The following is a 27003-nucleotide window of genomic DNA, read 5'->3' on the forward strand; positions in this document are numbered from 1 at the left end:
ATTAATTTATTATTGTTCTGTATCATTCACTCTCTTAATTGTGTTCTAATAATGATAATTATTGACAAGTTTGTCATGACTTGACTAAGGTTCTGTCCCTGGCTTTAGTTTCTTTACTACATATTTATTTTGTGGCTTTTTAAATACATTTTTTTGTTCTTTATGCTTATTAAATGTTTTTTCTAATAGATTTTATTGTTCTTTAACTGCCGATTTCTTGTTTGTTAATTTTTCTTTGCATTTTTAGTTTAACTATCTTCCTTGTCCTTTGTATATTGAGTCAAAGGGGGCAGGCCTCACCACTATTGCTAAAAAAGTGGTGGAGAAATGGGATGCACAGCTGATTTTAAATCATATGGACGCACATTAGAGCAGGTGTTGGCGGTGAGACTCCTAGGCATGTACAGTAGATGGATTTGAGATTTACATAGAAATATATCAACAAAATTATAACAAACAACAACATTAACAATTATCAACAAAATTATAGGGAAGTGGTATGCTATGATTGAAGGGAGACAGGGTATCTCTTAATATGCTATATTGTGCACTGATCTGATGAATTATAAATTACATAAGGTTTGTTTTTGGGTCTGCTACATTATTCACTTGACACTGTACAAGTGTGGACTCTCCATATGTGCTATGGTGCAATCAGGTCTTCTGCTACCCTGGACCTGCAGCTGAAGAGGGGCCAAATACCACTGGATTTACAAATGTTACAGGTGCCTATGACATACTGGGTATACCTTTGTGATCATGAAGATGCTCATCCAACAAAGAATATATGAAAAGGTGCTGGAAACATCTGAACAGTAAGATCTGTAGTTTTGGGTGGGCTGACAGTGAGCAGGCAGACACCAGTATACAATATGCTCCTAATGTGGCATTGTCTGTTACACCCTTGGCTGTTTCATTTCCAAGGATAGACATAACTATGACATATGAAAGAAAGGTGATGGGAGTTAAGCAATATGTGTGTCATTAGTATTATGGAATGATAGATAGATAGATAGATAGATACTTTATTAATCCCAATGGGAAATTCACATTGACACTAGGGCCCAACATGTCAAGTCTCTGGGAGGAAAAGGTAATCTGACCAAATGTTCAGCGCACACGATAGAAATGGTTGCAATCTTACTGGCACTATTTTGGGTAGAAAATGGATGACCTCAGAGGGTTCTGGTTCATTATCAGCCTGCTGGTTGGAGTATCAACATGTCAGCAAAATATCATGCCTGAGATTAGGCAGACATTGTTACAGCTGAAAAATGTGGGAATTTCAGGATGGCTTACATGGATCCTAGCACATGTGAGTGTGAAAGAGAATGGAGTAGCAGACGGACTGGCCCAACAGTCCCCAAAGGTGCAGGATATTGATATTATTATTTCAATATGTACGAGAGAGGCAGACATTTTAATCAAATGGAATGTTTATTCAACCAGACAAGAATACTTGGGATAAAGAAATAAAAGGAAGACATCTTTAAGGGGCTCAAAAGAAAATTACATGACACTGGGTGAATGGAAGAAATAAGAGGAAGGAGGTTATAATTTCATGGCTCAGACTTGGCCATTCTTTATTAAATTATACTTTGTTTAGGTTTGGAAAGCAGATCACAGAGAAATGCAGACTGTGCACACTCCAGGGAGCCATTAAACATAAATTACTGAGGTGTAAAGCATTTGAGGAATAGAGGAAGGAGATGACAGGGCAGAGCAGCACCACAGTGAAGACTTTGTTAGGATATGAGCAAGGATGAGAAGAGCATCTTCAGCAATTCTGTCTATTTTTGAAACAGATTGGATTATATGATGCAAGTTTAGACAGGAGTTATCAAAGGGCGGGCTACTCCACTTCTCCTTCTCACGCTCCAGTTCAGCAAAGCCGGTCTGTCTTATTGCCTTGTCTTAAATTTATTTCTTGCTTATGAGTAATTTATGCTATTGATTCTGTCTTTAGTTTTGCTTTTGTCTTTGAATTTTTTGAATTTTATGATTTTCTTTACTTTTATATTTCCATGTAGTGTTCTTTGTGTTCTGCCCTGTCCTGTATGTACAGCCTAAGGAGGCAGGGCCACCCAATTACATTCCATGTCACTATATAACAGATAGATAGATAGATAGATAGATAGATAGATAGATAGATAGATAGATAGATAGATAGATAGATAGATAGAAATGAAAGGCACTATATAATAAGATAGATAGATAGATAGATAGATAGAGGGTGGCATGGTGGCGCGGTGGGTAGCGCTGCTGCCTCGCAGTTGGGAGTCCTGGGGACCCGGGTTCGCTTCCCGGGTCCTCCCTGCATGGAGTTTGCATGTTCTCCCCGTGTCTGCGTGGGTTTCCTCCAGGCGCTCCGGTTTCCTCTCACAGTCCAAAGACATGCAGGTTAGGTGGATTGGCGATTCTAAATTGGCCCTGGTGTGTGCTTGGTGTGTTTGTGTGTGTCCTGCGGTGGGTTGGCACCCTGCCCGGGATTGGTTCCTGCCTTGTGCCCTGTGTTGGCTGGGATTGGCTCCAGCAGACCCCCGTGACCCTGTGTTCGGGATTCAGCGGGTTGGAAAATGGATGGATGGATGGATAGATAGATAGATAGATAGATAGATAGATAGATAGATAGATAGATAGATAGATAGATAGATAGATAGATAGATAGATAGATAGAAATGAAAAGCACTATATAATAGATAGATAGATAGAAACGAAAGGCACTATATAAAAGATAGATATTTAGATAGATAGAAATGAAAGGCACTATATAATAGATAGATAGATAGATAGATAGATAGATAGATAGATAGATAGATAGATAGATAGATAGATAGATAGATTTGAAAGGCACCATATAGCAGATAGATAGATAATGTATTGATTCTGAGGGAAATTCAAGTACCAGTAGTCAAGAATTAATTATACCAAGTTAAATACAAACATTTGAGTACACTTATTACACAAATAACAAATACTGTACAAATAACACAATCACAGTACCCTAGATAGCTCATACAATAATGCCAGTGCAGTGAGAATTGTGCAAATAATCATATTAGCAAAGTGACATGTCAAAGTCAAAGTGACAGATACTAAAGTGACTTAATATTAAAGTAAAATAAAATAAAATGACATTGCTTATGCTGATAGGGTAATAACAAACAAAAAAGGGGTATACAATAACCAAGTTAATGGCCAAGTAGTGAGATATCAGATGTATGTAGCATATAACTAATATATCTAGTATAGTTTATGAGCAGAGAAAGAGAATCAGGTTCAGAGTTCAAGCCTCCCCTCCCCACCCAAACTCCCTGCCCTGTTGTAAAGTGTTGAAGAGTCTAATGGGGAGAAAAGATCTCTTGTATCTGCCAGTGTTGCAGTTCTGTGATAGCAGCCTACCACTACACAAACGCCTCTGTTTAATTATGGTGGTGCATAGAGGGTGATGTTTGTTGTCCTCCTCTCTGCAGCTTTCACCAGAGACTCCATTTCCATTCCTACTACAGATCCTGCCCATCTAATCAGCTTGTCAATACAATCAGCATCCCTCTTCTTCATGCTACCCTCCCAGCACACCACAGCATAGAAGAGACTGATAGAACATCTGCAGGAGTTTCTTGTTTATGTTAAAGGAGTGCAGTCTCCTCAGAAAATAGGGCCGGCTTTGCCCCTTCCTGAACAGAACCTTTGTGTTCTCTAATCAGTTCAGCCTGTCATCCAATTGCAGTCAAAGGTGTTTATAGGTCTTGACCCACTCCGCATCAACCCCTTCAGTGGAGACAGGTCTCAGTGGAGGTCTAGGCCTAGATCTCAATGTAATGTACTGAAATGTTACCTTCCAAAAAACTGTTAGAAAACTCATTGTTTTAGTTTCTGAACTGGTGAAAACATCAAAATGGGGAAATAATAGCTTGGAAGAGAGTGAAAAAAGTGAAAGCAGAAGTTGCTTGGAACAAAAAGCAGCAGCCATATTGGGCACCCAGGATTGGGCTAGAGAACCACAGCTATAGAGGATCATTGGATGGCAAAAGGAAGATCCAACCTTAGAGGAACGGGCCCACTCACCTAAGACAGTGTCACGTTATACAAGTTGTGGTCAAAGGGAATGTCAAACTTAATGACCGCAGTTGCTGATCTTGTCACCTGAGAATGTTTGGTTGCATGAACAGGAATCACGGGAGATGAGAAACAAGATGACACCATGACAACTTTTCCAGCCCAGTTTCCCATTTTTAAACTCACCCATGTTAGCATCAGCCAATAGTGTGCTGCCTGGCAGAGCCAAAGCTGGGCGAATTCTTTACAGGTACACAGAGGTCAGCTGCAATCTCTTACCTGTTTTATTTTCAAAGTCAAGCCTGTTTGAGAGGTAACTTGTATAATTGTTGGTTCGAGTCTCTGGGGATGCCACACTACATCAGTGGTCCCCAACCGTTTTGACAGAAAGGACCACTTTACTAGAAGCAAATTTTTCCAGGGATTGGTGTGGGGGTGGGGGGTCTATGGGGGGGTTGAGGATCCGGGGCGGGTTCGTAGGGCAGTTTTATACACAATTTACATTACATTTCTATTATTATTAAGTTATTAAGCAGTTCGCATACGTTTGCAACCCAATATTTTTCTTCTTTTTTTAGCATATAACTAAGACATATGCATATGCATTGCATACATCACAAACATTAACACTGTTATCACTTTTTTGTATTTGCCATTTTTATAGTAGGGTGACAATGAGTTAAATTCCAATGGATGTTTTTCAAAGGTTGACAAGCAATAAGCAAAAGGTATCACTGAAAACCACAGAAAACAAAAACAGAAAAAAAAAAAAAACAGTACGAGGAAAGTTCGAAGAAAGAAATTTTTTTACAATGTTTCTGTTTGGTGATCGTTGTGTAAATGTGCACATCTGAGCTGCAACCACAGATCTAACTGCTCTGTGGATGATTCATTCAAGCATTTCAAGGTCACTTCGTTGTAATGAAAGTATCTGCTGAATGTACTTCGTAGTAACGAGATTTCTATAGACTCGTGTCATGTGGGGAAACAGTTGGGACCATCAAAATACTTTGTTGTAATACTCTCTCACCTCAGTCTCTCTCCTCTCTCTGCGCTGCTGCAAATCCCCACCTGCTGGCAGTTCTCTCGCGGCCCGGTAGTGGGGACCCCTGCACTACATGACCAAAAATAACAGGAGTGTGCAACGAGTCACTAAGTTTATGTAAATGAAGTCTGTGACTGAAAATCATTGGACAGGTCATGAAACATAACAGGGCCTTTCCATGTCCTCTTCTGAGTAGAATTTAAAGTTGTAAATTAATGTAACATGCATGGGTGTGTCGTGATTAGACTCTCATTTTTAATTTTTCTAAATGGTTTCTGGGGCTCTCAATATAATTTCTCTCCTTCTGGGTGGTTTTCTGTCCCAAACATTTAATGGTCGCATTTATTTTTTGCATCTTTTCTTAGTTTAGTTATTTTTGCATTATCTTATGTTTTATTTATTTATTTATTTATTTTTGGGGGGAATTTGGTGTTGATGGTGGCTATGTGGTTGTTAGGGCTGACATCAGGGGTCACAAACGGCAGGCCATCATAGGTCACGGTGTGTAAAGGTCAGGCTCTTGGACTTCTTGGTTGTACAAGTTTGGATTCAAACAAACAGACCCAGCATTTAGTTTGTGTGTTCATTTGAAAGGCTCTTTGGTTTCAAAATCTTTTCCATCCCTGGCTAAGATTTACATTTCCTGTTTTGGCCCCATTTGGCATTTCAGTATTGACCCCGGAATCCAAATGCCCCAGAACTTGAACAACGAATGAAAAAATTTCAGCAAATTTTGCTCCGGAATCTGAACGCTGCTTTGGAATCTGAATGCCTAGCACATTGTTCGTATGTATTTATGCGTACGTTTCCCCAGCGCTCGGGCCACCCATACGCTTTGTCATTCAGTTCGTTGTCAGAAGCTGTAGTGAAAGCATCTTGTGTGATTTTCGCTGCTAATTTTATGCTTTTGGGTCTGTTTTGTGTTATTTTTTTTATATAATAACAACTTAGTGTATTCGCCATGGGTCCTAAAAAGTGTAGTGATTAAAATAAGAGTAGGAGGAAAGCTGTTAGAACTACAATTGAAGTTAAGAAAGATCTTATCGCTAAGCATGAAAGCGGTACACGTGTGGCTGATCTCACTATTATGTTCGGGATGACTAAATTGACTGAAGCTATCAAAGCAGCTGATATGGCGAAAGGGGTTATGACACTGACCTCTAGGAGATCGAAAAGTATGAAAGAGATGGAAAAACTCCTCTTAGATTGGATTAATGAAAAACAGGTTTTTATAATTTGAATTTTATTAATTTACATTTTTATTCAAATATTATTATTATTTGTTAATATTTTACCTTAAAATCCAATGTATTTACTGTTAAAATCATTTAGAAAATTCAAGTTTGTGGGACCCAGGAACGGATTAATCCAGTTTCTATTATTTTAAAGTGGAAAGATTGTCTTGGAACTCAAACGATTTGGAATTCGAACGCCGTTCTGGAACGGATTAAGTTCCGATTCCAAGGTATCACTTTATTCCAGTTTTCTAGTTTTTTTGTCTTATGTTCTAAGCTTAGTTTATGAGGTTCTTGTGACTTTAGCTTGCCTTCACTCTGTCTCCTGATTCCAACATTAAAAACAAATGCTGTCATGCACAGTCAGTGCAGTGTTTTGGGATCTGAGTTTCACACACAGAAACAGGGAGAACTGATGAGGTCCACAGAGGATCCATAAGCATGACTCGCGATGTGTTGACTGCTGTGCCACTATGTCGTCATCAGTCAAATGCACCTTCTACAACAGACAGTAGCACTTTAGGGACTTTAGGGTTGTTGGGTTCATTCTTACCTATGATTCACTGTATCACCCAGAACAACTAATCTCTGAAAAAAAAAAAAAAAAAATCCGTCACCTTGGATAATGGTTTCAGTAACTTAAAGACTGTAAATGTTTTCATGGATTTTTATATATTTATTAAGCACGTTCTTATCTTGTAAGCCCCCTTAACTTCCCAGCTTACATTATAACTTGTTGAGATCAAATGTGTTTATAGAATGACCTTGTTGCTTAGTAACAGGCTGGTCTATCCACACAATATCTCATCTCACATCTTTAAACAAACTTTGAACGTGACAGTCACCCGTTATTAATCTTCCTTTATTTTACGTAGCGCCTTTCACAGTCGGCGCTATAATAAGGTGCATGAAGCAAAGCATTGCGTGTGTATAACAAGATAGACGGGCGGCAGGTTCAAGAGGCAATCGAGGCTCAGACATGGAAGGATTAGCCGAGAACACGTCTCACTCTTAGGTCCATAATTTACAAACTCAGAGGGGTGGCCATTAGGCCAAATTAAACCACTGAGGGTTCCTAAAAAAAGAAAAATGGACCACCAAAAAGTCATTTTATCAGTAAAAAACTGGCAAAGCAATAATGGTGAATGATTACATGAAACAATCTGAGCTGATGCTATAAAGGTTGTGTGGCCGAGACTCAGCAGTGTTGAACTGTGAAGATCAATGTTGTTGGTTTATCATGACACCCTGTGGAGTCTGATTAAGAAATATGCAGCACCTTCAGAAAGTCTTCAGGCCCTTCGTGTTTTTCACATTTCGTTATGCTTTGTGCTAAAATCATTTACATGTATTTTTTCCCTCATCAAGCAACACTCAACACCCCAGAATGACAAAACGAAAGCAGGATTTTAGGTTGGATTGATTAGGAAAGGCACACGACTGTCCCACAGTTGAGCAAAAACCAAGCCATGAGGTTGAAGGAATTGCCTGCAGAGCTTAGAGATGGGTTGGTGTCGCGGCACAGATTTGGAGAAGGCTACAGAAAAATGTTGCATTGCAGGTTCACAAGAGCACAGTGGCCATCATAATTCTTAAATGGAAGAAGTTTGAAACAGCCACGACTCTTTGTTGTACCTACAGGACTCTCAGACTATGAGAAAGAAGATTCTCTGATCTGATGAAACCAACATTAGTGTCATGTCTGGAGGAAACCAGACACCAGTTATCACCTGCACAATGCCATTCCAATGGTGACACATGGTGGTGGTGGCAGCTTCATGCTGTGGGGTTGTTTTTCAGTGGCAGGCACTGAGAGACGAGACAAGCCAAGGTTGAGGGAAAGCTGAACAGAGCAAAGCACTGAAGTCTCCTTAATGATGACCTTCTCTAGAGCAGGGGCTCTCAAAGTCAGTCCTGGGGGCCCACTGTGGCTGCAGGTTTTTGTTCCAACCAGATTCCTAATCAGTGACAACGGCTGATAACACTGACCTCAGTTAATTAGCTGGTATTTTTTTTCTTGTATTCTACATGAAGAAAGCACAGTAGTATGATTTTTACATTTATAATACATCTAGAAATATTACTGCTTTTGCTGTAGATTTAAATGTTTAACTCTCTTTTGTTGCTTTCATTATATTTTGCCCTTTTTCTGTGCAGTTTTCCCCCTTCATTCTATCTTAATAATGACAATTAAAAAATGAGCAGAGCAGACTCCCAGGCTACACTGAATAATCAAAGGTTGCAACTACTTTAGTGTCAGACCCGCTAATTAGTAAATAATGGATTAATTAAACAATGAAAACACCCGGAAAAATAGAATGAACATCATGATGAAAATATTCCCATATAACTGCTCAGTACATTTTAATAAATATACATTGTGAAGATTATTCTTGTAGAAAATATACATCACAATAAACAATAAAGTTTTGGGGACCATCCCCATATATTGTCGTCAAGACAACAAGAACTAAACGGATTCAAAGACTTTTCAGCACAATGAACGTTTTACTGATGACAAAATGGCGTTTTTATAGCAAAGGATTATGAAGACAGGAAATGGTTGGCATGGTGTGACGTTGGAGACAGGAACCGGAAACAACGTCATCAGGATGAGACGGAAATGAAGTGATCTTGAGAGAGCCGGAAGTGACGTCATCACACCCATTTTGGTACCCGGAAGTGGGGGTAATTATTTTTCTTCTGTTCTTCTGTTGACAAAAGAGATTCAGGTAAGTACCACGTGATGACCCTTTATCTTGCGATAGTTCACTCACCTTTAGGCTCTTTGACTGCCTCCTAATTGCATGTGTGTGACAACATATACTGTATATATATTTTGATGGACGGCCAGGGATCCTGCCCGGACGGGATGCACTTTTCAAGAGAAGACTGGTGGAATGGACGTACTACCAGGAGTACCTCCCCCGGGACACGAGAGGGAAGCCCCTTTGGTTTACATCGGGGCCATGGAATTGGAGTTCAGAAGCTCAACCCGGTGGGGGTCCATGGCCACCACCAGTGGGCAACTGGACAACTCCAGAATCTGGGCATGCAGCACTTCCATCACCTGAAAGTGCTGCCAGAAGAGGAGCGGGGTTCCTATGCAGCACTTCTGCCACACCCGGAAGTGCTGCCGGATGTTAATCAAGAGACACCTGGAGCACTTCCGGGTGCATCATAAAGGAGGTCGCCTCACTCCATTCAGGAGCCAGAGTTGGGAGGAGGAGGACGAGGTTGTGAGTGAGGAGTGGAGGTGTCAGAAGAAAGGGCTGAGTTTGGGTATATTGGAGCACGGTGTTGTGAGCAGGACATTTACATAAATAAACGTGTTATTTTGGACATTCTGAGTCCATGTCTGTCTGTGTTCGGGCCAGTCTTCTACTATATATATATATATATATATATATATATATATATATATATATATATATATTTTTTACCAAACTTAGTTTTCTAATTTCTATATTGCTCCCAAAACACAGAGTCTGGGCAATAACAGTTTGCTTAATTAGCCCAGAAGATCAACTTAAAACAGAAGCTTTTTGGAACGAAAACCTGCAGCACAGGTGATCCCCAGGACTGACACTGAGAACCCCTGCTCTAGAGCACCATGGACCTCAGACTGGGGTGAAGATTCATCTTCTGACAACAACTACATTTATTTCTTTAGCACGTTTTCATACAGATGATGTAGCTCAAAGTGCTTTACAAGATGAAGAAAGAAAAAAAGAAAAAAATATAAAAATAAGATTAGGCAATACTAAGTAACAAAGAATAAAGTAAGGTCCAATGTCCAGGGAGGACAAAAAAAGACAAAAAAAAACCTCCAGAGGGCTGGAGAAAAACAAAATTTCCAGGGGTTCCGAGGCCACGAAACCACCCAGCCCACAGTGGGCATTCTATCTAACATAAATGCCCTCAATCAGTCCTCATGGTTTTCAGGCTTCACTTGGAAGAACTTGATGATGATGGTCATGTGGACTTCTGGCCTTCCATCCATCGATGTAGGGACAATGACCCAAAGCACAAAGCAAGGACAACAGGAGTGTGGCGTATGGGTATGTTCTTCAGTGGCCCAGCCAGAGCCTGGACTTGAACCCAATCTCTGGATAGACCTCCAAACAGCTGTCCACCAATGGTCTCCATCCAACCTGACAGAGCTTGATAGGAAATGCACAGAAGAATGACAGAAAACCTCCAGATCTAAGTATGTGACGCTTGTCGTGTCAAACCCATGGAGACTCCAGGCTGGAGTTGCTGCCAAAGGACTTAAGCTAAGTTCTGACTGAGGAGTCTGAATGCTTGTGTCAAAGTGACATTTCCATTTTTTAATTTTTAAAAATCTCTAAAATCATGTTTTGCTCTGCCATTTTGGGGTATGGAGTGTTGCTAGATGAAGGCAAAAACAATTTGAAAAGATATCGGCACAGGACTGCCACATAATTAGAGGTCTGAATACTTTACTGTCTAAATGCACTTTACATGAAGTACTTGTGATTTCTTAAGTTATGCAACATAAGCCAGCCAGCTTAGGGTAACAGAGGAGTTTTGTCGTGGACTCACACACAACTATGAGCCATCTCAGTTCACAGATGTGTACTGTTGGTAGAGCCATGATCTCACAACATCAGGATTATACAACCGCTCTTAGAAGTTAAGCAAGGCTTTTCAAGCTTCTCACCAGAGGAGTTAACTTTATAACACATCTTTGGAGTGTGTCAGTGAAACCAGAGAACTTTGAAAAAACACAGCGAGAAGATACAAACTCACCACACACGTGTGCGATTCACCTACAGGAGACCATGTGACTACTGCGCCACCATGAATAGTAAAATAAAACCACCTGATAAATAAAACCCTGCAAATTAAGACAATGTGCTTAAAACATAAATGAAAAATGTAAGAAATGAGAAACAAGGATGTTTTTACTGGGGTACTGTAAACGTGTGGCGTGACATTCGCAGAGAGGGTGAGCCAGGCTGCTGTCAGGACAAATGGACTCTTTCAAGGTATGGGAAAGTTGGCAAACTGCATTCACAGCATCAGGTTTCCTCTGTGGTGAATCTTCCGTGCTTCTGTTCTTTCCTCTTTATTCGTTATAGGCCGTATTTCACTCCTGACATGTCAAAATCCCTGGCATGGCCATGTATCAGGATAACTCAGCTTCGCTTTGAGAGGACTGCACAATGGAACAGCTGGAACAGCTGGCAGGGTGGAATTAAGAGCATTTAATGAGGTGTCTTATCTGTGCAGCGGATCAGTCCAGGACTAGCCGTAGATCTGGTGAGTCTTTTAGTAGAAAAAAAAAGAATAAAGGAAAAGAAAGGAATGAAATGAGGTGTACGAGACACTCTGCGGACATTTTGCTTGGTTCTTTTGTGACATTTTGCTTGATAGACAGATGGGCTCTCGGACTAAAGAACACTTGGATGATGACGCGGATAGAAGTTGGGATCAAATTTCTGGCACACAGAAGCAACAACATTCCAAACAAGAGGAGAGAAGTTGTAGTGACCATCACCATACTGACCAATGTTAAAAGATGCACACAGGATACAAACCACCCCTGAGATTTTCAGCACTGGGGTCATTCTGATGAACCAACATAGTTGTTAAAGAAATCAATGAAAATAAAGAAAAAAAAAATAATTCAGAAGATCAGAGAGTCTGCCCCACTGATCACCCAACATTTTCTACTTTTGTTCTATAGTAGACATTCAGCGTTGTAGATTCTCGTAGTGATCTGTTTGGTGGGTCTGTTTACTTTAAATAATCTATTCTTGTATTATATTGTTTGTCAATCACATATGCTTAGGGGGTTGTTGTGACTGGTTTTTGTTATTTATTTTTTTTCTAGCGGGCAGCACGGTGGCGCAGTGGGTAGCGCTGCTGCCTCGCAGTTGGGAGATCTGGGGACCTGGGTTCGCTTCCCGGGTCCTCCCTGCGTGGAGTTTGCATGTTCTCCCCGTGTCTGCATGGGTTTCCTCCGGGTGCTCCGGTTTCCTCCCACAGTCCAAAGACATGCAGGTTAGGTGGATTGGCGATTCTAAATTGGCCCTAGTGTGTGCTTGGTGTGTGGGTGTGTTTGTGTGTGTCCTGCGGTGGGTTGGCACCCTGCCCGGGATTGGTTCCTGCCTTGTGCCCTGTGTTGGCTGGGATTGGCTCCAGCAAACCCCCGTGACCCTGTGTTCGGATTCAGCGGGTTTGAAAATGGATGGATGGCTGGATTTTTTTCTAGCACCCCCTTGATATGTTTGGGCTAATTAATTCATTGTTACCATGCATCTCTGAGGATCACCTTATTGGCTCTGATCAGGTATGCTGTACCACCCCAGAGTGAGAAGGGGTGCTGTCACTAATTATCTTGTCTCTTCCCTCCGCAACATAGATAAGGCGACCCAGGAAGCTGACTGACCACACCCCCTCCCTTCCTCAACTCCCACCCCTTCCGGTTGGCAAGCTATAAAAAGAGGCCATCCCTGGAACGTGTTGTCTCATATTGACCCAGACCTGCAGTACAGCCACGACCAAAAGGTTTAAGAATGACTTTTAACAAAGTTTGCTGCCTCAGTTTTTATGATGGCAATTTGCATCTACTCCAGAATGTTCTGAAGAGTGACCAGATGAATTGCAATTAATTGCAAAGTCCCTCTTTGCCATGAAAAATTAACTTAATTTTTCACAAGTCAATACCTTAAATTTCTGCTAAATCTATCAATACTACTATTGTGAATTGGGAGACAATGGCTCAGCTATAACATGGTAGACCACACAGGCTAAAAGGCCAGACGTGCATAGTACATGAAAATCACCTGCCCTCTGCTGCATCACTCACAACAGAGCTCCAAAACCCTTCTTAAAGCAGCATCATCACTAGAACTGTTTGGCAGGAGCTTCATGTAATGGGTTTCCGTGGTCGAGCAGCTGCACACAAGCCATTGGACTCTGAAAGGTGGAAACATTTTCTCTGGAGTGAATCTGGGTTTGGTGGATGCCAGAAGAACTCCACCTTCCGGACTGCATAGTGTCTACTGTAAAGTTTGGTGGATTGGGGCAAGTGGTCCTACCCCTTGGTTCCAATGAAGTGTACTGTTAATGCTACAGCAGACAAAAACATTTTAGACAAATGTGAGCTTCCAAATTTGTGTTCACAGTTTGGGGAAGGCCATTTTCTGTTTAAGCATGACTGTGAACCATGCCAGGTCCTTAAAGACATGGAGGATCTCAACCGGCATTCACAGTTTCCTGACCTCAACCCTATTGAATACCTTGGGGAAGGAACTGGAATGTGAGCCCAGTCTTCTCATCTAACATCAGTATGTGACCTCACAAATGCTGAATGGGCACAAATTCCCACAGACCCATTCTAATCGTGTGCAAAGCCTTCCCAGAAGAGTGTGTTAATGCCCGTATATATATTGTGGCAAGCGGCTGGGGGTGTTACCCAGCCGGGACACCCAGACGGACCGGAGGAGGGATTACGCCTCCTCCAAACCACGAGGGGGCGACCACCCTGGAGGCTTTTGGGGACCACGGGAACAGAGCTTAGAAGCTCAACCCTATAGGGGCCCGTAGTCACTGCCAGGGGGTGCCCAGATGCCAGGAGAGCCCTGGTCCTCAGCACTTCCGCCACACCCGGAAGTGCTGGGGGGACAAAGACCAGGGACATCTGGAGTGCTTCCGGGTGCACAGCTGGCACTTCCGCCACACCAGGGAGTGCTGGCAGAAGATTATTGGGAGGCTCCAGGAGCACATCTGGGTGAAGATAAAAGGGGCCGCCTCCCTCCATTCGATGGCTAGAGTTGGGAGAGTAGAAGGACAGAGCTCGGAGGAGAGGAGTGGAGGCAGACCTAGAGAGAGAGGCATCGTGTGAGACCTGGACTTTGGGGGAGTATTGGGTTGTGTGCTTCACTTTATTGTAGATATTACTGTAAATAAACGTGTGTGGTGCTTTGCAACAACGTCTACCTGTCTGTGACCGGGCCATCTTCCACAATATATATATATATATATATATGTATATATATATATATATATATATAATATGAAAATATATAAAAAATCCTACATCTGTCTGTCTGTATGTCTGTCCACTTTTCATGAGAGAACTACTTAATGGATTTAGGTCAGGTTTTTTTTCAATAATTTGCTTGAACATTGCGTTTTTTGTGACTTCCCTCATTGCGCTAAGTATCATAGTTCGCTTGTGGTACTGATTTATTTGCGCGAATTCAAAAGACACGCAGCGGGCTGAGGGGAGGAGGGCAGGGCCGTCGTCATTCACGCATCTGCCTCGGGGCGTTCCTTACCTCCATTTAACTAGCGAACAAGAGAACTACTTAACGGATTTTCGATAGAATTTGCTTGAACATTCCAGTTGATTTTGCGACTTCTCTCATTGCGCTAAGAATCATAGTTCGCTTGCAGGAGTGATATATTCACGCTAATCTAAGACAAAGGTTGCAGGTCGAGGGGAGGGGGAAGCATGACTTTAGGAGGGGGGAGCCGGGTAGGGCCATCCTCATTGTCCTGTTTCACTACTACATGGGCAAAGCCACGGGGGACGGCTAGTAGTGTATATGCAGGCATTGACTTGACAAACATAACAAGAGATGTTGTGGAAAACAAATAGCACAGTTAACGTTTATTGCCACCAGGCTGCAGATTTCAATTCCCAGGACTCCAGAGCTATTGACTTTAAGAAGTCTTTCATCCCCTGAGTTGTAAGCATTTTGAATTCTAGTAGGTGTATGGATCCACATGATTACTGTGTACTTTGAGAGATCAACATTTTTATAGTAGAAACACAATGAATGAGTGTGCTGATTCAGTAATGGCTGTCATTTCTTGTCTCTTTGCATGTTATCTTCTATCTCTGTAATTACGTTTTTTTGTTTTTTCCCTCTGAGATAATGAGAAGTCAAGGAAAATGACACCTTTTATTGGCTAACTAAAACGATTATAATATGCAAGCTTTCGAGGCAACTCAGGCCCCCTCTGAGATAATAAAACCTACCAAACCTAAAAATTCCACCTGACATTCACTCTGTTAGATTTCATTGGCTTATTTATAAGCTTGCAGTATAGATTTGCTCTTTCCTTACGGTTTCCCAAAGCTCCAAAAATGAGATTGCATAAAATATTTACGACCATATAAGTAATTTAAGTAAAGCATATTTTTTTCATGTGATTAAGTAAATTATTTATATCAATTAAGCCCAGATAGTGATGCTTGCTTTCAGAACCCCTGCCATTATAGCTGCCGTCATCACTTAGTCACCCGCTGGCTGGAGTAGCAGACCCGTAATTATTGTACCAATATGTTCAGTTTTCCTTTCTAAAATGATGGAGGCACATTGACTACCTGGTGGCAAGTCATTTCTACACATGGCTCACTGGAGGCCCCACTTCCCTGACAGCTTCATATAAATGCAGTCATCTCTGAGCTAAATGCAGATATACTGCTGACCCAGGCTGATGGGACATTGTCATGCTGTGACTTCCAAAATGCTCTGAAATGATTTATTCTGGGGCCTTTCAGGGAGCAGACACGTTTAAACTCTGTAGCTATACGTTTCAGTATAGAAGTGTGGGAGGACTTTCAGAATTCCACAATTAAAAGGTCCTTGCGCTAACTGGTTAGCCTTTTCTCTCTTTAGCACTTTTATCCTTTAGGTCTTTTAAGAGAATACAATGGCGGTTTGGAGCTGAGTGTGAAGCGGTCAGGATGAGGATCAGCACCTCCAAGTCTGAGGTCAGGGTTCTTGGTCAGAAACGTGTGGAGTGCCCATTCCAGACTGGAGTGCAGGTGCAATCTCAAGTGGAAAAGTTTACGTGTCTTGGAGTCTTGTTCACAAGTGAGAGTAGATGGGAGTGGAAGATCAACTGGTTGATCGTCATCATTTGTACTGGCCAGTCGTGGTGAAGAGAGAGCTGAGATGAAAGGCAAAGCTCTCAGTTTAGCAGCTGATCTACGACTCTACCCTCACCTACAGTATGCCCACAAGATCTGAATAGTGACAGAGCGAACATGAATGAGGATACAAGCAGCATAAATGAACTTCCTTCACACGATGTGAGATATGGTGAATAGTGCAGAGATTCAAGCAGAGCTGCTGCTCCTTCGCATCGAAAGGAGCCAGTTGAGGTGTTTGGGGCATGTGGGCACCTTCCCTCCGAGGTGTCTGGGGTATGTCCATCCGGAAGGAGACCTCGGGTCAGAGCTAGGACATGCTGGAGAGCTTATATCTCTCAGCTGCCACGGGAATGCCTCAGTTTCCCCCTCAAGAGAGGAGGTGGTACAGAAAAGAGAACTCTGGGCAAATTTGCTTAGACTGCTGCCCCCTTGACCCAGACTGAATCAGTGGTACATTTTTATTTTAAATAAATCTCAAGGCTCTTCTATAAAAAGTTTAATGGATCAAAATGCTTGTTGTACACCCCACTAAAAACTTTATATTTGCAAGAATATACTTCCTACTTTAAAGTTGCTTTGGTACTCGTGGGCACCTCTCACTGAGTTTATCGCTCTGGTATCGCTGCAAATTCTTAGGTGGCCAGTTTGGAACAGTAGGTTTTTATATCACTCCTAAACACAAATCCACATCTCTGTACATGTCATCTCAAATTCCCTGTTCAGTAAATGCTACCCACCCCATGCCCAGCAGATGCTTTATATCTCAGGCTTTGCCTTTGAAGCACATAATTGAAGTTATGAGTGTGATGATCACTGATAAGCCCCCTCTGTGTGCAATTGTCACACCTGCCCACCTGCCAGCAGCTGACTCGGGGCTTCAGAAAGTTCTGAAACAATATACTTCAATAGCCTCCTCATGTAAACTCTCCCTGTTGCCACCCAAATAATCACTCAGGCGTGCCTACATACCATAGAGAAAGAGAGCAGTAATGCAAAAATAATCAGCTCAGCCTTCATATTATGGGATGGTCCTCAGGCCTGATTGTGTTAGCTCCAATTAATTGTTGATTCAGTTAATTCCTTCTGTTGCTTCAGTAATAAACATCAGTATGTGATTGGTTTTTTAAGTTTAATATTAACCACTTATTGTTAGGATTATGCATCATTTTTGTATATTTATTCCAAGGTCTAGGAAGACATTTTTGACACACATTTACTCTTCTGAGGTCTTGTGTATAAAACCTTTATTGTATAGTTTTACAGTGCCTTGGGATTTATAAAATACAAACTTGGTGTGAAAACTGGCTTAATGTAAAGGTAACTTTGACAATCTATGTATAAGGCCTACAGTGACTATTACAGTGTTGTCATTTTAGAAACTCCAGGCGGCAGGACAATGAATATTGAATATGAATATATGAATAAAATTGAATATTTCAATGACATGTTAGTGACATTCCAATGCCCTTAAACTAATTATGTCACAGTTAACTGACAAGTTCTACAAGTGACTGACAATGTCTACAAGGTTGGTAATAACGTTACCAAGTAGCCACCCACCACACACAGTCTGACCCTGGAGTCTACGTCCCACACTACTGTTTGATAAAATAAAGGAATTGTGGGTTCAACAGCTGTACACGTCATAGCAACATTAGTCAGATATATTTGAGAATCACATATTAGTTGTAAATTAATTGGACAATTGTGCTTTATGTTCAAAAAAGCAAATTCATTCTCTTATGGTGACTTTATCATCAATTGTAATTTATATGCTGATTAGATCATAATATTCAAAAAAGGTGTTTCTTAGACCATACATGGTTCCTGGCAATAATGTGTGCATATGCACAGGCAGAGTTTTAAACTGCTTTGAGATTTATAAATGAAGTTGGGTGGCACATGGTGTTCATATGGTTTTATATATCCGATTCTTTTTGTGCATATCCCATTTTTAGTAAGACAAATTTTAGTATTGAATCTAAGCAATGGTTTATACACGAGGCCCCTGGTCCCTTTACTTTCTACTCTTCACAACATTTGCACTGTCACGCATGTGTGCACATGGATCACTCTCCTGACTCATCTTGGGCAAGCAATTCCACCCCAGGGACGACAGGGGGCGCTGTTGCTAATGGCATCATCTCTTTCTATTCACACAGCCAGGAGAAGATGCCCAGTGAGGGCAATTGACTCCATCCCTTCTGGTTGGAGGAGTATAAATGCAAGGTGCACACAGAAGGTGGCGTCTTATTCTGGACCGTTGCTCGAAACAGACCAAGCATCAAACCAGACTGAGTCACTTTAGGCACAGAAATGTTGGTTGATGATTTTTTGTGGAAGCACCATCTTGTGCTGTTTTTTGTTTCCACCTTTCTGTTATTATTAAGTGGGGTGACGCAGCTGGCACCCCAACATTTTTCGGGACCAATTTCCATACCTTACATGACCACAATATTAAGTTTTTTTAAGTCTTAAATTTTTTTTATACACAGTCAAAAATTTATGAGAAAAGATGTAGGCCAAAAAACAAAGCTAAGATCAAAACCGGAAGTTAAAAGTATGATTGTCAAAACCACTAATGCTAACCATAAAGCAGAGATTCTGGTAGCAAAAATGATCACAGAGAGTTGCATGCAATCGCTAAGGGCTTCTATTCAGTCTCAGATAAATTAGAACTGAAAGAGGTGAGCCCTATGGTGGATTGGCGCACTGCCCGGGGATTGTTCCTGCCTTGCGCCCTGTGTTAGCTGGGATTGGCTCCAGTAGACCCCCGTGACCCTGTGTTAGGATATAGCGGGTTGGATAATGGATGGATGGGTGAAAGAGGTGATGTTTGTATAGTCATGCTGTTAATGTCACCGTCACACTGACCTGGTGCATCGTGGGATACATCACCCAGGCAATGGACAATGGGAAACTCATAATGGGGATGCCCCCTAGCAAAAAGAAAATGAAAACAACATGAAGAAGTGAACTCTTAAATTACATTTCCAGTTGAAAGTAGACATCAGATAACCCTTGAAAAGTTGTATGACCTTAATTTAAAATCTTAGAGAATGTCAATCATGACACTTGGTTCACATGACCACACTCATCAGATTTGACAGTATAAATATGGCGTTGAGCGCACACTGCCTTATGACTGTGACCTTCACTTTCATGTTGTCTTCATGGTTTTTGTTTGCTTCGTTCTGTTTGCCCTCCTGGCATTGCTTTCCCTGATGAAGTCTTTTGGCTCCTCCAATATCTCCTGGTCTTCCCGTTACTCACAATAATCCTCAGGTGAACAAATGTGTCCTTAACAGTAAGACTTTTAAGAAGCTGAGTCTTGAGCCACAGTGGACTACCTGGAATACATAGGAAAAGAAATGGTCAAACCATCAAACCGTCATTGTAGCTCTTTGGACCCAAGACTCTCTTGTCTCTGTTTTCAGAGTTTACTTCCAGGTATTCCACATTAATGGCCTTAATGCAGTCAGCCTTTATAATGATCAATAACCATCAACAGCAGTCTGTGGTGCACATGACAAGGATGTGTATTTAAGCTTAGGAGTGGGTGGTACAGCCACAAAACTATATTATGACATCTGTGATGGACGACAGGCTACAGACTCTGGTCGCCACCCCCAGGCCGCCAGGAGGAGCCCTCCGGACAGCATGATCGTGCCCTGAGTTCCAGCAGGGCCTCATGGACTTTGTAGTTTATATACACAGCCCTGCTGGATACCTTGGGGACCACCGGGACTCGCTGTAGGGGGGCTAGTGGGCTCTTATATGCCCTATAACCCGGGAGTGTGTCATCATCACGTGACAGGAAGGAACGACGTGCTCCCGGGCTGAAGAAAGGACTGTTTACCCTGACCCGGAGGGAATAAGGACTTGTGGGTTTGGCCAGGAACCACTTCCGGGTCAGGGGATATAAAAGGACTGTGGGAAAGCCCAGACACTGAGCTGAGCTGGGAGGTAGGAGGGCGAAGTGTCTGGGCGAGGAGGATTGGTTGGAGAGAGAGAGAATTGTGTAGTATATGAGTAGTGTGGTGTGGAGAGTGCTTTGTGCACGTGACAACAAAATAAATAGTTGTTATACTTTTACCTGGTGTTTAGAGTGGTACCTGAGGGTTCAAGAGGTGGACAAAGCCTCTATCTGTTACACATCATTTAAATCTTTGACAGTTTTGGTAGTGTAAATGAGTGTCGAAAATAAGATAAAGATTTGGGGGTTCCACCCCGTATACTGTAGGTTTCAAGCACAAAGAAATTCAAACAAGTTATCATCCAAGACTGAGTCCTAACAAAGACTGACTAAAGGAGAGGAATGATCGGGTTTTATAGCTGGAGGGCAGGAAGAGGTGGGTCCTCAGGCAGTAATGGACTCATTGGGGTGGGGGTGTGAACTGCTGCCGGAAGTGGGAGGAGTTTTGGGGGGCTTTCCTTCTTGAAGTTTGTGGAAGAGGGAGAAAAGGCTTTAGTGCAATAAATCAACCCCAGACTCCGTGTCTTACTCCCACCTAAGCCGTTAAACTGCTTCCCATGTGCACATGTGTGACAGTAGATAATCAGTATGATGTTTTTGTGTGTACTCATCCTGCTGAAATGTATCTTTTAGGAAATGTACTACTGACTAATTGCACACACTGGCACAGCCCTTGTATATGATCTGCTACTCATGATTTAGCACACACCTTGTGGTGCAACTTGGACACATCATCAGTGATATTACCTGGTGTCATCAAACAGTTTTGCTCAGGGGGGGGTGATCAGGCCCTGGCTTGAGTCCAAGTAGCTTGTGTAGACCATGGATCTCCCCGCTTGATTCACAACCACCTCGACATCTTCTCTGTCATGTCTGTGATTCCCCGGTGGCTCTCCTGCTGTTTGGTTCAATAGTTCACAGGAGTTTGAGTGCCCTTTAGAGGGACTGGCCTGCAAAGCCTCAATGGGGTCACAATGGGCCCCCACCCCCATAGAATTCACCCAAACATTTTGGCTCCAATGCTGATAATCATTGTGGACATTGTCTGAAGCTTCTGGTGTACCCCCCCCACCCACATGTAGCCTCTAGGACTTGATCCACATCCTCGTCAGATTGCAGCCACTCTCTCTGTCCTTCTTGGCAGTAGGCCACTTAACCCGTTGTTGTTCGTAATACTGGATTTAGGACAAGGCTAGCAGAGTGTGAAGGTCCTGGCCATGGTGTGGTAACTCCAGACCTGACTCCTCCTGCCTCTCACCAGGTACTGGACCTGTGAGTTGCACCTCTAGCATTTTATTTCAGCCTGATGGATATTTGCCACATACACAATGAGTGAAGTTATGTTTACCTGTCTGTTAAGGTGCTCATCCTTTAGGGTCACCTCTCAGATTTGATAGCAGGTGTTCAGTATCTTCTGTATTTATAAATGAAGTGCCCAGACTTAAATAATTATATATAATTAAATATAAAAGGCAGAGAATTGGAAAAGCAAAAACTACCCCGTCTAGAACCTCAACTGGTCTGACCCCTAGAGGCCAACGAAAACCTTGCCATCTGGTAGTCAGCAAAGAACGCTTATAAATACTGAGAAGTTTGCTCATTTTCTGTTTCTTTTTGAGCTTTCATTTTTTGCACTAATGGGACCAGGGCCTTCCAGCTGACTTCAGAGAAGACTAATGAAAATATAAATGGATCATTATGGCGATTGTGCAGAATGGATTCCTTCTGTCCAGAGGAGGACGGGGGATGGTATTTGTTTAAACCCTCTCCGCAGTTTGGTTAGCAGTGTTTTATATCCGGCACGATTTATCACTGTTTTGATTGGCTCGCCTCTTATCAGAACGACTGTGTTTTCACTGGCCAAGAAGAATGTGCTCTGGAATGTGTTGATGTTACTCCAAAGCCCAACACGGCACTCATAGTCAGCACCTCAACCTCCAGTAGATAAGCGATCCTATCAGATGGAAAAGAATGTGCCCAGCAGGCTGCCAGACACCTTGAGCGGGGATATCTTCTCCTGTCAATCTGGCAGTAGCTTAGCCTGCCACTCATCCGTGCCGAAATCAGAGGCCGAAGTGAGAGAATTAAAGCCCCACTCGCAGAGTACCACCTAGCAGCGGCGGATGTGTGGGAAATGAAAGTGCGCCTTCAGTAATTGTATACTGGGAGACGGCATGGCTGTGAAAACATGAAGCCTGGACCCCGTTAGAGAAGTCACTTCAAAGCGCCCTTTTCATTTTTCTTTTTCTTTTTAATTAGTTGCACTGTTTCTTGGCTGAGGTGCTCTCCATGCCTGTCTGAGCCCCGATGATCTGATCTCTCCGGTGTTTTGCTCTTGTAGACTTAACACTGATGGAGGTTTAATTGAAAGGCACAAGGCCAGGGTGTTCCAGTCCAGCGTTCCCATTCATCACTGTTAATAATCCATCATCAGTGACGCCCCCGATGTGTGTATGTGGTGTGTGGAGGTGGGAATATAAAATATTTATATAGGTATGTATACACACACACGCACAAGTGTTGTATGTTATTTCACGGAAATAAGTTGGATTTGGGCCAAAATACTTGTGTGTAAGCCTGAGGTGATGACAGATGTCACAAGATGAGAGGGGGCAACCATGGAAAAAGGGGGGGGGGGAACGTGGCAAACTTCATTTATTTTTATAGCGCCTTTCTATCTGTACTTTAGCTGCTTGTGCTCATATTATGCAGTGTATCACTAAACCAAGACATTCTGAGATGATACCGGAGACAGGCAGGGTCCTACAAAGCTGTAGCATTGGCACTGACAAAACAGCTCTCAAGCTCTGTCCAACTTTTGGTCAGGATTGCCTGACCTTCTACTAAAAACGTGTTCTGACATCAAGGTTGGTTAAAGGGAGCTCTAGCATGGTATCAGTAGAGCAATTGTAGAACTACCCTTAATTATAAAAGTCAATCCATCATGGCCCTTTGCAATGGGTTACGAGGACTAGAAGGACAAGTGGTCCACTAGTGGAGTGAGAAGAGGGGAGAGGGCAGGTGAAAGCTGGCAGTCTGGTGCTTTGGTCCACTATACAGAAATGGGGTAAGTGGCTAAGCCACGTTACTGCCAGTGGGGCCATCCAGCTCTGGTCATGAAGGCTCTGAGCGCTTTGGCTGTTTGTTGTTTTCATTCCATTACTTTGCAGTTGCAGTTGCTCATGTTTAGTCTTTCCCCTTGTTGTACTTTCTTTAGTGCCACACATTTAACGGCTAACAGAAACTGAAGTGGCAGCCTTGTGGCGTAGAGCCCAGTAGCACAGCCACTGTACCACCCGGTATGCCAGGGCATGGTCATTATAAATGAGCTGCTGGAATAAAAACAGGGGTAGTGTGCAAAACAACATGCTTGATTTTTTTGAAATTAGCAAACTGGTCGAAAACTGCTGCCATATCAGTATGTGAGCAGAAATAAGTCAGCGCAGAACCTTGGGAAAGTTGTGGGGATGTGCAGCCTGTGATGGCGGTAATGAGGCTTAAGCTGGGTGGGATGACAGATAAGTGACCTAGCTGTTCCTACACTGTATAAACATGCACATTCTGTCGTTCAGACTTCGCTTTTTAAGTACTTCAATATTCTCCACTTCATTTCTTTCAAAACATTCCCCCACAACTCTTCTCAAGTTCAGGAATGGCTGTAAAAAGTCATGGATGAACCCCTCTTGTGGCCCCTGCTGTTGTACGTCCCTTACGCCTCACTATTATTCAGAGGTCTTAAGACCCTTCAGTCACCAAGTGAGTTCAGTCTGTGGCTTCTGGGATTCTGCCCGGCTCAGAGGTTCACCCCTGGATTGCAGTGTCTATAAAAGGGATCCACCACCTTGGACCTTCTGATGTTTTATTACTAAACATTGAATCACACTGGACTTCATTTGGCTTTTTTGGCAGTGATCGGCAGAAAAAGACTCTTTATTGTCAAAGTGAAACCAGATCTCTGCAAAGTGGTGTACATTAATTACAAATATAAAACCCAAAATAATTAATTGCACAAATATTCAAGTCAGAATTTAGTAGATGCATCTTGAGCAGTCATGACAGCCTCGAGTCTTTGTACTCAGGTCTCTCTTTCTCGCACATCTGCACAGTGATATCCCACATCCCCCATTTTTCTTTATAACAATGCTTAAGCTCTGTCAGGTGTTATGTTGATTGTGAGTGAACAGACCTTTGTCAAGTCAGGCCACAAATTCTTCATCAGACTGATATCTGGACTCTGACTCAGCCACTCCAGGACATTGGTGTTGTTGTTTTGAAGCCATTCCTATGTAGCTTTGGCCTTCTTTTTGGGCTTGTTGTCTGGCTGGAAAACTAATCTTCTTCCAAGGTGCAGGTCCCATGCAGAATGCAACAGGTTTTCCTCCAGGATTTCTCCATATTTTGCAGCATTCATTTTACTCTCACAAGTCTACTGGGGCCTACTGAAGAGAAACATCTCCACGGCCTGTCGCTTCCACCTCCATGCTTCACAGTGCGGAGGTCATTAGGTAGCCTCCATCAGTAGACTTCTTCTTGTCCCATCACACTGCTTTTGTGGATGGCCTGCTCTAGCAGATTTGCAGCTGTGCCTCTCTCCTTCCATTTCTTAATGATTGATTGAGCTGGACTCCAGTGATATTCAGTGACTTGGATATTTTCTTGTCTCCATTCCCTGACTTGTACTCTTTTCAGTCGTCTTTTCACTGAGCAACCTGGAATTTCAGTTGTCTTCATTATGAAAGTTAGACCACCATACTGACTCCCGCACCACATTCAGGTCAATTTAGACTACAATCAATTGAAACCCCAGAGAGGTGACCACCATTGAACTGATTCTGTGACTTCTACAGCCAATTGGCTTTTGCACTGTTGATTTAGGCGTGTCATATTAACGGGTGAATACTTACAATACGTGATCAATTATTTTATGTTTTGTATTTGTAATTATTTTAGACCACAATGCAGAGATCAATTTTAACATTGACATTAGAGGGTCTTTTTCTATTTACCGTTGTGAACGCCAGGGGTCGCTGTTGCCCCTTTTAACCCAACAGACTGATATGCAGACACAGAGTAAAAGCACAAAGAAGTTCTTTTAATTGTTTTTTCTTCTTCAAAGTGCCTTTCAAGCACCACAGCCACCATAAACAATTAAATAAACAATAAATTAATATAATTCTCTCCTCCACACCTCCCAGCAAGCTCTGTCTTCTACCTCCAAACTCTGGATCACCTGCTGGGTTCCCATCAGTTCTTTATATAGTCATTGACTGGGTCTGGTCACATGGACAATCCCAATTCTTTAATCAGCCCGGAAGTATTGTGGGGCTTCCATCCTCATGACTTCCAAGTACTTCCAGGATGCAAGGGAAGCATGACTCCCCAGGTCCTTTCACAGCTCCCCCTGGCGACACCCACGGCACCCAACAGGGCTGAGAAACAGGACTCCAAGTCCCAGGATGCCCTGCGGTATTCCGGGGCACCGCTAAACTCCAGGGGAGCTGCCATCTAGCATTTTGGGGGAGGCAGTGTTCTAGAAAAGCTGCCTTCCCCGATCCTTCCATCCTTTGGGTGTCCTGGGCAGGTTGAACTGCCGGCCGGCCCTTACACCGCATATAATTGCGTTTGTGTAAGTTCTCCCATGGGTAAGTCGGGACTTGATTTTACCGTATAATTTCCGGTATTTTATATTGAGATTTTATAAGTCGAATGTGTAAAACTCACGCTATTGGTCCAAGAGATTATGATATGCTAATGCCCACCTGAGAGAGCAACCACAGAGACAAACTGCCTTTATTTTTATGTATTGTGCCTACGTGACCACACGGTAATACCCAAACTATTCCGAAGCAACGTTTGCACTGATTTGTGTTTTGTGTACCTCAGACCATCATACACCTTTATCATAAGAACATCTACGATGGAGCGTTCGATCAGAAGAAAATATGAAGCTGGTTTTAATTTAAAAGTCATTGAAGTGGCGAAAGAAATTGGTAACTGTGCTGCTGCAACAAAATTCAATGTGTCTGAGAAACTGATGTGAGATTGGAGGAAGCAAGAGGATGTAAAAAATAAAAAAAATGAAGTGTCGCATTTTTGAATGGGCGTATAAGTTGGGGTCTGATTTTATGATCGATTTTTCGTGTTTTAAGACCCGACTTATACGCGAGTATATACAGTAACAAAATCAAAAACCCCAAATTAAATCCACTTTGATTCAATGTTGTATATCAATAAAAAAGTGAAAACTTGCAAGGTTGTGAATACTTTTTATCTGCACTGTACAACCATGCATTCAGGCTTTAGCCCTAAGTCAGAAATGTCAAATTCTAATCACTTGAGGCCTGTTTTAGTTTCAGAAAATACTGCATAGGACGTTAAAAATAATCAATCTGAGTGCAGCAATCAGCAGCACCGCTATGCCATCTGGCGTCAGGTGGCTGCCTTTCTGCGAACCAGCCGGCGTCCACATTATAAAATATGTGAAAGAAATCCATTAGATAGGAAAATACATTTATGTCAGTAGTTCAGAAGCAAGTAGCCTTCAGTCAAAAGTACAATTAGTGAACAGCATGCCGAAGCACCCAACAGTAAAGCCAGAGGTATGCCAAGGCTATCAGAGAAATGTGCAAAGAGCTGAAATTTAAAGATGCCATCTATCACATAGGACCTGAGGGCTCAGAGCTGAGCTAAATGATCTGATTCCTTTAAGATGATATGCCAACCTAAAAATCACACACCTTTTCTTACTGCAAATTTATCAATCAATTCA

This window comes from Erpetoichthys calabaricus, chromosome 11 (genome assembly GCF_900747795.2).
Source record: "Erpetoichthys calabaricus chromosome 11, fErpCal1.3, whole genome shotgun sequence".
NCBI lineage: Eukaryota > Metazoa > Chordata > Cladistia > Polypteriformes > Polypteridae > Erpetoichthys > Erpetoichthys calabaricus.